This window comes from Benincasa hispida, chromosome 8 (assembly GCF_009727055.1).
Source record: "Benincasa hispida cultivar B227 chromosome 8, ASM972705v1, whole genome shotgun sequence".
Classification (NCBI taxonomy): domain Eukaryota; kingdom Viridiplantae; phylum Streptophyta; class Magnoliopsida; order Cucurbitales; family Cucurbitaceae; genus Benincasa; species Benincasa hispida.
Window position 1 is genome coordinate 42,709,481 of NC_052356.1, and position 13,099 is coordinate 42,722,579.

The following is a 13,099-nucleotide window of genomic DNA, read 5'->3' on the forward strand; positions in this document are numbered from 1 at the left end:
GGAGTTGACCGTTGACCAAGGAATTTGGCGGTCTCATATTCCATGGGTGACAGGACAGGCAGTATTTGTACTATACAAAATAATCTTCTACTAAATCTGATATATTTTCAAATTTTTTCTAAATTATTATTTTTATTAAATATTATATTTAATTTTTATATAATTTTAGATTTTCATAATTATATGAATTTCTAAATCTAGAAATAAATTTACCAATTAGATTTTTTCAGATAGATAATTGTATTTTGATTTTTTAATTTTAAAAAAGATTAAATAAAAAAAGATAATATATAGAAAAATATATAAAATCTTGATATTAATTTGTCCGAGACTGAGATTTTATATATTTTCCATATTTTATCATTTTTTTAAAATCTAATCTTTCCAAAAATTTAAAAATCAAAATCAATCACGTGATATTCATATAAAAAATTCACTTGGATAATTGGTAAATTGATTTGAAAATTAGAAATTTGGCTATAGATTTAAAAAATTACGTAAAATTTTGATATAATATTTGAGAAATATAATTCAATTTGGAGAAAATTAAGAAAATATATAAGATTAGGTATAAGTTGTATTTTGAAAAAAATTAATAGAATCTTGGTCCAATAATATATTTCACCTCCTTCTATCACCATATTTTCCCCTTATTTACACTCTCTCTGCTTTTTCCTTTCTCATCCACATTCACAGCCAGTCGTTGACAGGAATATTGACACCATATCTTCAGTTTTCTCTTATTCAATCAATGGTATCATATATATATATACATATATATATATATTTTTCTTTTTTTTTTTCCCAACATTTTCTCATGTTAAAAAAATCGACACATATATTTTGGTGATTGTATTTTTTTCCCCATCTTTGCAGCTTCCTTTCAGTTTCCTTCTTTTGGTTTGCATATGGAAAGTTGCAAAGATGGTTCTGGAATTGTTTGAATAGAGAAATAAATGGGTGATGGTTATTAAGTCACAATTTTTTGTTTAAAGCTTACACTTTTGTCGTCTTAGTTTGATTGATTTTGGGTGCATTTCATTGCTTTGGGGTGATTTAATACTTTTTTTTTCATTGAAGTTGCTTATTAATTTTCTGATTTTCTAAGATATTTGGAAAAATTTAATTTATGAGGAGTAAGAGTTTCTATACTTAGACTTGTATTTATTAGGGGTCGTTTGGGGGTCCAAGTTGAGAAGACATGTCATGTGGGTGACTTAGATGTCACCGTTTGGGCCACCAACATCCCAACTACCTACATCTGATCCCCATATTTTGACAGTGCTAGGTTTTGCCCACCGATATCGCAACTCATCTTCCCACATCACTCGTCTTCCCACCCTCTTCTTGACATTTTGATTCTCTCATTTCTCTCTCCTCAAACATTTTTCAGCGTTGGTTCTTCCATGGAGAAGGGTTTCCTTTCTCCAATCCGATGCATGATCAGTGGGTGTTCGATTTCGAGTTTAGTGGGGGAGGTCATTCTCTTGTTCTCAGATCTGTTGATTCTTTCATTCTTTCTTTTTCTCACCCTCTGAAATCGCTTCAATTCCTCGTCGTTGGTTAGAAAGAGCGAGAAAGAGATAAAGATAGACACAGAGAGAGCGAGAAAGAGAGAATTGGGCCGAGAGAGAGCGAGAGAGAGAAAGAGAGAGAGCGAGAGAGAGAAAGAAAGAAAGAGAGAGAGAGCGAAATTCTCAAAAATAAATTAATGGGAGGTTGGTTCCTTTTTCACCATTGTTCTCATTAAATTGATGTAATGTTGAACTACTTCTATTACTCTTCATTATTACGGTGGGTGAACAACCGATGAGAAGTTTGGAATGAATAATATAAAATTGAATTGTATACCGTATCTTGAGATTGAAAAGAATAAACAAAATGCAATCAATGTCTTATTCTAAATAGGATGTATACAATAATTGGATTATACGATTAGAAAAAAAAAGTGTTCATACAAGCAAAGTATTATAGAGTATAAAAACTGAACCAGATAGCACTGACATAACAACTCTGTACACACATACACAGACATATGAACTCAGACATAACAACTCTGCACACACATACACAGACATGAACTCAGACATAACAACTCTGCACACACATACACAGACATGAACTCAGACATAACAACTCTGCACACCCAAACACAGACATCATAATTCTCCAGATATCAGAACTCTCCCGACATCAGAACTTCCCACATCCACATCCTATATCATCTCAGTACACCAAACAACCCCTTAAAGTTAACTCAAAATGTGAACAAAGTGTGAGACAAATTTTAACTTTCTTCAAGTGATTAGAGTAGCAATATTAAACAAACCTCCGCCCCAAAATGGGACAACAACAAACATATGAAAATGTTGAGAAATTAGCTCCTCAATCACATAAAATAGATAGGTTTTGCATTGCTCCTTTGTGTGGAACCAAACCAAAGTCAATCCCTCAAAATGCTTTTGACAACACCAAAAATTTCCACATAAAACATCAATATGAACTATTCGATATGTATAAAGGGAAAGAAAGTAAAACAAATGAATATTGAAACATAAAATTAGATTTAATTGTGTAGATTAAATTTATTGTTTAGAAACTTTTAAATTGAATTGAAATTTCAAATTAAAATGATGTTTCATGTACAAATTTAGCATGTATGGAAGTTAAATTTGTAGTTCATTGAATTTGAATGAGTTATGTTTGATTTTTATCAAGTAACAACTCAATCGAGTTAAAGTTGACAAATTTTAAATATTTGTATTTATTTGATTTTATTTTATACTTTGAAGAGTTACTAAGTTGCTAGCCTATAAATAACAACTTGATTCTTCATTGTAGCATTCAATTCCAAAGTGAAGAGTGCTCTCTTTTCTTTCTTTCTTTTGTTCTTGAGTTGAGTTGAATTGAGAGCAAGTATCCAAGAGTTCTGTCAAATCCGAGTAGTTCGAGATTGCAATTCTACTAGTGTTTGTTGTATCTTGTCAAGACGATTGTTGTAGTCTGCCTGCAGTCCGTGGAAAGTGAATAATTTTTTCAAGACAACACTTATCAGAAGCGTGCCTCGACTATGGATTGAGTCTCCAAAGGTTTTAAGGATCTTTCAAGTTGTTGGTTATTTTTATATCCAAACATTGTCACACCATCTAGTTTTCATTTGAGTTTAAATATTATACATTGAGTGATATGTAATCCGTTTGGCAGTGTATTCAGTTCGATATATACTATTTTTTCTAATACGAACAACTCATCCATGGGTGGTTCATTGGACAGTTGGAGATTTTATTATAGTCATATATATATATTTTTTTTGTTTATTTTCCTTTCTTGTAAAATGGTCCTTAAGCAAAGTGACAAAGGGAATAATATTTTTAGCTTCAATACACGAGTTCTTAAATTTATTTAGCAACACTATTAGAGTCTCTACTTTAGTTGGCCTATTTTGATTCTTTTAAATACTAAATTTTGATTTATGTATATGCATTAAAAATTTTATACTTGTAAATTAAACTTCATAAGGAAATAACAAATATCTAAACCTTTATAGCTTAATCCCCTATTATTTGGTTGACAAGTCAAGAAGGTACATCTAATATAAAAAGGAATTCAAAACATTTTAATGACAATTAAAATGTAAATATATTCTTTTAAGCATGAAGAAAATCTTGTACTATATATTCTGAGTGTTATGTTTTGACCACGTGGCATGGATGAGAGTTTCTTTGGATTGTTAGTTGGTGGAAAATGTAACGACACCAATTTTTTTTGAATATTTAATTCTGTAAATATAAATCTAACTGGATGCATCATCTTCTTTTCCAGTCCAATTCGTAGGAATTAGGGATGTGGATCGAGTCACCCAAGGTTTATTGGATAAATGCCATCCATTTATTTACAATGAAAAACCCATATTAATTCCTTGAGGGCATATATATATATATATTTGTAAAGATATTATAATTTCTAACCATGAGATCGATAATATAAACATTATGATAGTTGAACTACGTTCATATTGACCTTGAGGGTATATATTGAAGTGAATGAAGTGTTCACTTGGTTTATTTCTTCATGAAGTACAGTATTTTTGCTTACTGAGGTTTTGCTAATAATTGAAATATAAAAGTTTTAAGAGATAAGTTTCAGCAAGCAATTCAAGAAGCAGAGAAGCAAGAAGTATGGTGGGATCTACTTTTTATTTTAGAATTGGGTTAATATATCCTTGAGTTTGTTAGGTTCCTTGAGCTTTTGAACTTGTGACTATGAACTCAAGATTTAAATTTTACCAACTTTTATAATCATTTTGTAAGCATACATTTTATTTCAGAATTGTATTTAAAGTAGACTTTTATTTTGAAGGTCTTCTCTTAATATGGAAGATTCTTGAAATAGATGTGGCACAATAGGAATTAATTAGTATTGACTTTATTCGTTTATTTAAGTTATCAGTTACATCTATATGTTCTTTCAAGTTTATTGTTATATTTTAAGGTGATGTTGTTACAAGTATGGGCAAACAAAGTATAGCCATATGTTATTATTATTTTCTTTATGTTCTTCAATACATGGTGTATATGTTTTGCTTTTCTGTTCTTGTGTGATTCTCTTGTGCCTACATGAATGCAAAGTAGTCTCTTTGTCATTTTTCTAGACCAACAAACAGGTTTGCTTCATGCTTTGGTGATTTGGGTAAATATATGCTTTATACTTTGTGCAATCTCTTTTTAGACATGATCAATTTATTTTTAAATTCTTTATTTTATACTTAAACAAGTGCATCTTCTTTGCAGGCTCTATGAGAGTAACTATATGACACTTCAATTATTGTAAATTGCTGGTAAATCCTTTTGAACACCTTTCAACTTGGACATAGGTTTTAGTATTGAGTTTTACCTTTAAATCTTGGCATTATTATTTAGGAGCACTTGGATTTTCTTTTAGTAGCCCATCAAGTAGAATTTACATTGGGTTTGTTTGTTTTATGTTTGTACGTGGAGTGTTTTACTTAATTAATTATAATATGCCGCATGAATATCTATAAAAATTGTGTTTATTTTTACTTCTAATTAAATTTAGATTGTGACTTAATTTTGATACAACATTTATCTTAATTTAACCATATTCTTTCTAATATACCCATGTGTGGATATTCCTAGTTTTTTTAAGCAAGTTCTGATATTAATGTTTTGAGCAAGATTAATGTTTATTCTTTGTTATAATTTAGTTTGTTTAGTCACTATATTCTTTTGTATGATTTTTGAAGAATGAGTTAAATTATTAAAATATGATTTGATGCTTACATTGTGATTTGAGCCTATTTATGTGGTTATATTGTGACTCTAAGTATCGTTTTTGTTTTAAAGTTTCATTTGAAACTTATTTGTATGATTAAAGTGTGGTTTTGAGTGTACATGTAGTGAGTGTATGATAAGAGAGATTGTGAATATTAAGAAGGTATATATTGTTGGGTTGTATGTCCTAAAACTCATCATTTGTAGACATTAAACATATTTTATTTGCAATAAAGTTATTATTGAGGTTTATTCAGTAAAGTGGTTATTGAATATGTAAATTGCATTTGTAAAAGCCCAAATCCAATAAACTAACGAACCACTGACTATAGCGTGAATATGAACTTTATGTAGAGACATAAAAATGGATCAAGTTTGAGTATATAGTCAAAACATTCTATAAATTGGGATAGAGTTGGGTACCTTATTCTGAAAACACTAAGGATGCAACCCACTTTATATTTGATACAAACGATGTGAATCTGAATTGTTTATCCTGAATTGTTCATGTAGAGACATGCGAGTGGGGATATCCTATGTAAAAGATGTTTGCATAAGACTGGAGCTCGAAATAGTCGCTTTTCTTTATAATATCGTTTACTGTTAAAACTGATTGTTTCAAATTCAATGACCTAAAGTAATTCTATCTTAATCCTAAGCTAATTATGAACTCCTGTTTATTCGAGATTATCCTTTAATATGCATGGGTGAGGGTGACTCACTAAGGCTGACTCAATAAGTCTCTCATAAGATCGAGTAGATAGCTGGGACATAATCCTGCAAGATGGAATTCATCCCTACCCCATTTCAAGGTTAGTAGATAGATTGTTCCCTTTTAAGTATTGATTCCTAGTCTTCAATAAGGGCCCTCACCCTCTCTATGACCGAGAGGGACTTAGTTTAGTGGTAGGACTACGAACCAATTGTTCATTAGTGGATCAGTAGAGATTTAAGGAGCAAGATGTATTACAGGGGTAAAACGATAATTTTGACCCAGTTGTAAATACAAAAATATATCTACAGTGAATGATCGACTTACTAGTTAAATCAAGTGGACAAAAATATATCTACAGTGACGAGAGTGCTGCTGATGGGCTTTAGTGGAGTGTCCTGATAGTTAACAAATATTGGTTAATTCAGTTAAAAAATTTTAGCCGGTTAATCTCGGATTGTTGGAACTCATGATTTGTAGGTCCATTAGGTCACTCTACTAGCTCATAAATGGACTAAATCTTAGATTATAATTTGGAATGTTCAAATTCGGTTAAGGGAATTATTAATTATATATGATATACTTAAATATTTAATTATCAAAATAAATATAATGGAGAATTGAAAATATTTAAATATGATTTAAATATTATATACTTGAATAGGGATTCATGTTCGGGATAGGTGTTTTATTAATTTAATATTTGATATTAAATTAAAATTAATTAAATTATTTAATTATTTATTTAAATTAAAATTAATTAAATTTTATTTTATTTTTAAATAAAATAAAATTCAATTTAATTATGAATTTTTAAAAATTTATTTAAATTAAATTGAATATAAAATTAGAAAGTGAAAAGTTACCACATTTCTAATTTTATCTTAATTCAACATCTATTTTTCATTTTTTTTGGTGTTGTCACTTTCTCGTTTTTTTCATTTGCATGATTTTGATCTATAAATATGTAAGTTTAATTACTAGAATAACTTCATGCAAAATAGAAAGTGACGAAGAAATTGTGATTCTTCTCTTCAACACACCAAAGCTCTCCAAATTCCAAAAATCCCATCAAATCTCATTAAATTTGGATCCCATCCACTCTAAGGTCAGAGAATAGTAGAGAAAATTCTTGTGGTAGTCTACAACAAGTTCGTGATTATATTTCATCAGTGGATTAAATCATTTAAAAAGTTCTACAAAGGTTGTACTCTAAACCCTAATTTCTGGAAAACTATGAATATACATGCTTATTTGCTAAAATTGATGTTGTCAGAGTACCTATAGTCCTAATTTCTTCCGCATGTTGAATGTTAACACTATCAATTGATATCATAACATGTTTTAAGCACTCAATTTACGTCAATTTTAGCTTGGCGGGTGTTTTCCATAAGTTCTATGAAATGGGTGCTGATATGGATATTTTTCAGTTTTGGCATTAGATTTCTCTTCAATTATGTTGAAATTGTTGTAATTGGCTCTTTGTTTATGGGCATTCATGTGTGATTAAGAGTCTATAAATTTGTTGGAGTCAATAGAGTTGAAACTAGGTTGTAATTGAAGAAGGAAGCAAGTATGTGCAATAGAAAATAGCAGCAAAAAGGCTACTGCCTTCGTAGCGTTGCAATGTTGTTCTTTAGCCAATCCAGATCGGGCGCACGCATGGCCCGGACGATTCAAAACTAGCTGATTCAAGCTCTTTGGTCCGGTTCAGCTAGATCTTGGATCGGTTCAGTCATTTTCATGCCTTGGAGGTCCGGTTCAAGCAGTTTGAAGTTGGTTCGGGTGGTCCAGCAACGGTTCAAGACCTGGTTTTTAATTGTTCTTGTAATAATTAGCCTTTTTCTTGTTCAAGATGCCAAAATTGGTCCATATTAGTGTATGTTTAATTATTCATGCATTGTGGAATGTATGTTATAATTAAACTAAATCTTGTATGTGCATTATGTATGTCATGTAGATTTAAAATCCTACCATAGAAAGCATGTAGCATGCATCGAAAGTATGTTGTAATTAGTTATAATATATAGTATGCATGTACTAGGATTTCATGTTTAATATAATTGGTTATATTAAATTATGGAGTATTGGATGACTGTTATGATTGAAAGCATGTCTATCTTTTATAATGTGTTATAAAATGAGTTAAACATTTCAAATCTACAACAAAGATAAAATGCATGCTCACTTTGAGTTAACAAATAACAACTTGTTTTAATTAGTTAAAATAAGTCGTTATCTTGTAAAACTTTGGTTACAAACTTACCTGGGCTAAATCCTGTCTAAGGTTGGAGATACTTAAGTTGATGGTTTACGGAATATCTGCTATTTGGGGATTTTAGACGGTTCTAGAGTGTTGTTAACCCGGTTTTATGAGCATGCGTAAGCGATGTGAGGTAATAAATTGGTTTAACACTTAAACATCGTAGGTTAAATCCAAATATAAATGTTATACTTGGATAAAAACCTAGACTTAGATTATATTTGTTAGCTAGTATATACCTAAATAAATATATACCAAAACACATAACACTTTAGTAGGAGATTAATAATATATACGATATATTTTATTTAGCTTTCACATCCCTAAGATTTCACACAGTGAGATCTATGCTTGGCTTTTATCGCTTTTACCGTGACTCCTCTATTTGGAAAGTTTTTGCATGGGTCAATAATAAGGTGAATAGGGGAAGTAGTTCATAGTAAATGGATGAAGGAAATGTGTCAACGTATCATGCGATCTCTTCCATTTAGGTTGCACTTGCCTTTGAAGCTGGACTGCCTTTCTCGAAATAGAATAGAGGATGAGATTCCTATATTCCACCTGCGTGTCATTTTTAGGCAACCACCCATTCAGCAGGTTGTAACATAGGGATCGGAACACTGTAAATTTCAGAAATGAATATGGTTTCTTAGTTCTGTCTTTAGCATTGTCTTCCAATTCGAGAGCTTGTTGATATTATTCTCTGAAATCTTAAAATGGAGGGTCACAATTACAAGAATTACTAAGTGTTACTAAGTTCTAAACTATAACTAAATAACTATAGGAATAAATAGTTATTCTGACATTAATATTGAGTCAAGAATGTCTTGCTTCAATGAAGGAGTATTTGACTGCCCCTCGGGAGCATCTATTCTGACTCACTAGAGTATCGTTGTAAATAAATAATGAAATATGGGTATATTATTATTTTTGCTAAAACTTGATTGGATTTTTAAAAACAGTTTACTAATAGAATTTGTTTATATTTTCAGTATGTTGAACTCTATCATTCAACTTTTAACTTCCGATAAGTTTAACAGCGAAGGTTATTCAACCTAGAAATCAAACATAAATATAATACTAGTAATAGATATTTTGAGGTTTGTTTTAACGAAGGAATGTCCTCAAGTTCCCAGCTCGACTGCAAACCAAATGGTTTGGGACGCATATGACAGATGGGTTAGAGAGAATGAAAAAGTTCGAGACTATATCTTAGCCAACATATAAGATGTTTTTACTAAAAAAACACGAGAATGATCACTGCTAAGGAGATCATGGATTCATTGAAAGAGATGTTTGGACAACCGTCCATATCCATTAGGCATGATGCTCTCAAATATGTTTACAACTTCCGTATGAAGGAGGGCACCTTTATTAGAGAACATGTCCTGGACATGATGGTCCACTTCAATATTGAAGAGGCAAATAGGGTTGCCATAGGTGAGAAGAGCCAAGTCAACTTCATCATGGAATCTCTTCCAAAGAGTTTTCTGCAATTTCGAATGAATATATTGATGAACAAAATAAAATATAATCTGACTACTCTTCTTAATGAGCTTCAGACTTATCAATCTTTGATGAAAAATAAAGGTCAGGAAGGGAAAGCAAATATTGTAACTCATAGAAAATTTCAGAAGAGATCGTCATCTGAGACTAAACCCTCTAGTAAGAAGTCTAAACCTTCTACTTTTAAAGATAAGAGTATATAGATGAAAAATAAGGAAAAAGGAAAAAAGAAAGCTCCTGCAAATAAAAGCAAAGCTAAAGTTTCTAAAGGTAAATGTTATCATTATAACGAAGATGGGCATTGGAAAAGAAACTACCTAAAATACCTTGTTTAAAAGAAAGTTGAATAGGAAAAACAATGCAAAACAAGGCATATACAATTTACTAGTTGTTGAAATATGTTTAGTGGAGAATTCTCATTTGACCTGGATATTAGATTCAGGTGCCGCTAACTATATTTGCACTTTCATTTAGGAAACTAGTTCCTAAAAATAGCTTGCAGAGGGCAAGATGGCTTTCAAGGTGGCAACAGGAGAAGTCGTCTCAGCCAATACAGTAGAAGATTTGAAATTATTTTTTGGATATGTATACATTTTACTAGAAAATGCTTATTATGTACCTGATATGAGAAGGAACTTAATACAATCTCTTGTTTATTAGAACATACGTACAAAGTTTCTTTTAAAGTCAATGAAGTATTCATTAGTTCTAGAGGTGTTCGATTATGTTCTGCTAAACTTGAAAATAACTTGTATATGTTAAAACCAACTGACGCAAAAGCTATTTTAAATATAGAGATGTTTGCCAACCCTAGTTTACCCATAGAGAATGGGGAACTATGAAGAAACCTTCTCTCCTGTTGCCATGATTAAGTCAATTAGAATTATCCATTACTGCCTTTTATGATTATGAAATATAGCAAATGGATGTCAAGAAAACCTTTTTAAATGGCTATCTTAAAGAAAGTATCTATATGTCTTAGCCAGAGGGATTCATTGAATGGGGTTAAGAGCAAAATGTTTGCAAGCTAAAACGATTCATTTATGGATTGAAACAAGTATCTTGATTCTGGAATATAAGATTTGATATTGTGATCAAATCTTTTGGCTTTGAACAAAACGTTGATGAACCTTATGTTTATAAGAAAATTGTCAACAAGACTATCGTCTTTATAGTATTATATGTTGATGATATCTTACTCATTGGAAATGAGGTGCGATTCCTTACTGATGTTAAAAGATGGCTAGTATCACAGTTTCAAATGAAAGATTTGAGAGATGCACAATATGTTATTGGAATTCAAATAGTTCGGAATTGTAAGAACATAATGCTAGCCTTATTTCAGACATCTTATATAGACAAGATGTTGTCTAGATATAAGATGCAAAATTCCAATAGAGGTATGTTACCTTCTAGACACGGAATTCATCTGTCTAAGAAACAGTGTCCTAAGACACCTCAAGAAGTTGAGATAATGAGATGAATTCCATATATATCAATAGTTGAGAGTTTGATGTATGCTATGCTGTGTACATGACCAGACATATGCTATGCAACTGGAATCATCAGCAAATTTTAGTTCAATCCTGGATATGATCATTGGAGTGTCGTTAAGAATATCCTCAAGAATCTTCGGAAAACGAGAGACTATATGCTCATGCATGGCTCTAACGATTTGATCATTACAGGATACACCGATTCTGATTTTCAGATCGATGTGGATTTTAGAAAATCAACTTTGGGTTCAATATTTACTCTAAATGGATGAGTATAAAGCAAAGTTATATTACTGACTTCACTATGGAAGTGGAGTATGTAGCTACGTGTGAAGTAGCGAAAGAAGTAGTATGGCTTAGGAAGTTCTTGACTGATTTGGAAGTAGTTCCAAATATACATATGCCTATCACCCTCTATTGTGATAACAGTGAAGCAACTACAAATTCAAAAGAACCAAGTAGTTCCAAATATGCATATGCCTATCAAACTCTTTGTATAGGACGCCCCCGCTCACATGTCCCCTACATGAATGATCAGGATCAGATCATCTGTGACAAGTCACAACACTTTTGACCATTCCACAAAGCGGGCCGCATCTGTAGCGTTACCAGGATAAGATTTCCCTCCTATATCCATATACTACAGACCATTTTTGTTATCACTCAAGACATGATCCACTTGTATGTCACCACATACATGCTTAAGTTACATACTGATAACCAGGGATTTTAAGTTTATTGGTTTGTGGTAAAATGAAAAACATATAAATGTGCAAAGTCAAGTAGTGAAGTAAATATCATTTACATTATACAACACAAGTGTTCGTACAAAGTTGTTTACAAACTACTGAACACGAGACTTTAGGGCACAAACCCCAACACCAAGAAGCCATAAGCGCAGGAAGCACATCGAGTGCAAGTACCATCTCATCAAGGAAATCATACATCGAGGAGAGGTGATAGTCGCGCAGATCGTCTTAGAAGACAATTTAGCTGATCCGTTTACAAAGGCCCTCATGGCTAAAGTGTTCGAGGATCATGTTAGGATACTAATTCTTGAAATCTTATCGTAACATGTTGATACAACCTTTCGAAAAAAGAACTAAATGATGAATAACTTCTTTATTAAACGATAAGAGTCAAACAAGACTAAACGACCGCTTACAGTTGATACTTGATCGCTTACCTATTTACTAAATGACCATTTACAAGTTCTACACAATCGCCCAGTGTTACTAAACGATCGCTTACTAAATCCTCTGTGATCGCTCATAAACTCCCACACAATCGCTTACCAATAATTATTACATGATCGCTTACCAGTTTCTATACGATCGTCTACCAATTTCTATACGATCGCCTACCAAATGCTACAAGATCGGTTAGCTTAGCTACATGATCGCCAAGTGGAAGTAGACAATGAGTGGCATACTGCGATGGCTTCTCCACGACAACGTCTTCAGAACTCCCAGCCTTGAGAGCTCCTCTTCCTCACTCGTAATATTCAGAATTCCTTCCTCTTTCTTTCCATTTCCTTCTTCTTTTAAACCTCCACTTCTCCCAACGAAATTGGAAGTTGTTCTCAACCAATTTAACCACCACTCCTCTATTCTTTCTTTCTTGATATTGCCACATAATCGGGATTCTATCATTACCTCCGCCCTCCAATTTACCTTGTCCTCAAGGTAAAGCTCTGGTTGTCCATCCCATTCTTTAGCTACGTTACATGAAACACTAAATGTATCGACACTGTTGTCTAAGGGTTCAACTTGTAGGCTACTGATCCGACTCTGTCCACTACCTGATGTGCTCAGTAATACTTGGGAGATAA